The sequence below is a fragment of the Anarrhichthys ocellatus genome, unplaced genomic scaffold, assembly GCF_004355925.1.
Source record: "Anarrhichthys ocellatus isolate YVR2014 unplaced genomic scaffold, GSC_Weel_1.0 scaffold8, whole genome shotgun sequence".
NCBI lineage: Eukaryota > Metazoa > Chordata > Actinopteri > Perciformes > Anarhichadidae > Anarrhichthys > Anarrhichthys ocellatus.
The window spans coordinates 2396813-2398180 of NW_022280038.1; the positions used below are offsets into that span (position 1 = coordinate 2396813).

The 1368-nt window shown below is 36.1% G+C and overlaps 1 protein-coding gene across 3 annotated transcripts in view; it reads right to left on the bottom strand.

Moving 5' to 3' along the window:
- Nucleotides 1-1368, bottom strand: part of gnb5b (guanine nucleotide binding protein (G protein), beta 5b) — a 13080-nt gene that overhangs the window by 2730 nt on the left and 8982 nt on the right. The window lies entirely within an intron of this gene.

The window sequence follows — 1368 nt, forward strand, 5'->3', positions numbered from 1 at the left end:
ACACATACACATGGACAACAGCACCCGCACACATGCACACATACACATGGACACAAGAGCGTGAGCGTGCCACACATGTTCAACATACATACAAAAAAAACACAGAACGAAACAATATGAAAACATGAAGCTAACTTTATTTCAAAGTATTTTGGAGCAAGACATGTGTATGTTCAGTATATTTTCTAATCATTTTGTTGACTTCATCTCGTCATGGAATTTGTCTTGTCTTTGAAAACACTGTAGTAGGATTTACTGAGGGAACTGTGGACACAGCTTCAGAAGCTGCCCAAACACTGGCAGACGGTGGCTGCACTTCCTCCTGTGCCATCAAAGAGGTCTTTTGATGGCTTCAGATTAATTCTGTGTTCTCTCGAAAACTATACTACATATTAAACTATGCTATGCCTTTTTATTAAATTCCATAATATGACCTTGTGTGCCTTTTGTGACACACTATAGTATGACTTTTTTGACAAAATATACAATTACTTTTAATGACTTTTTTTTACAACATACTATACTACGTCTTTCTTTTCAGGACTTTTTTATGACTTCTTATCACAAACTCTGAGATGACTCTTGACATGCTATACTATGACTTGTTATAACAAAATACACAATGAATTTTTAACAACTATCAAGCTATGACTTTTTACATCCCTTTTATGACCGACTTTAATACAACTTTTCATCTCATATTATACTGACTTTTTCATTTTTTTTAACATAACATACATTGACTTTTCTACGACAAAATATATAATTACTTTTTTTATGACAAACTATTATATAACTTTTTATAATTTCTTTATTTTTGGTTTAAACAACCCAAAATATACTGGAAATGATTGACTTGATTGAATGATATTTAAAGGTACAAGTCTAGTGCCGGAGATTAGATCACTCAGTGGTGGCTTGAACAAAACAGAACAGCGTCAAAGCTTTATAAAGTATGTTTGAATAGTGAGGACAGGTAGAGAAATGCTGCTGAGCTCTTTTCTGTTTTCTGACTACATTTACACACACACACACACTCTCTCACACACACGACAAAAGCTAAAGGTCGGCACCTCCTGACTCTTAATGTGCATAATGTCTCCACATACAAACAAAATTCCATAATGTCAGCAATCCCTCTGATGAAAACAGATCATGTGCACTTAGAGACACATGCAAACATCAGAGATCTGTGAGGGCTGGTGGATTAGAGAGCTCCTGCTGGTTGACCTCAGGCACAAAAACACATCACATCCTGCCTGCACTGAGATGTAGCCCTAGTTTCAACATGAATGCAATTATCAGTAAGCCACAATTACTGACACACACACACACACACACACACACACACACACACACACACACACA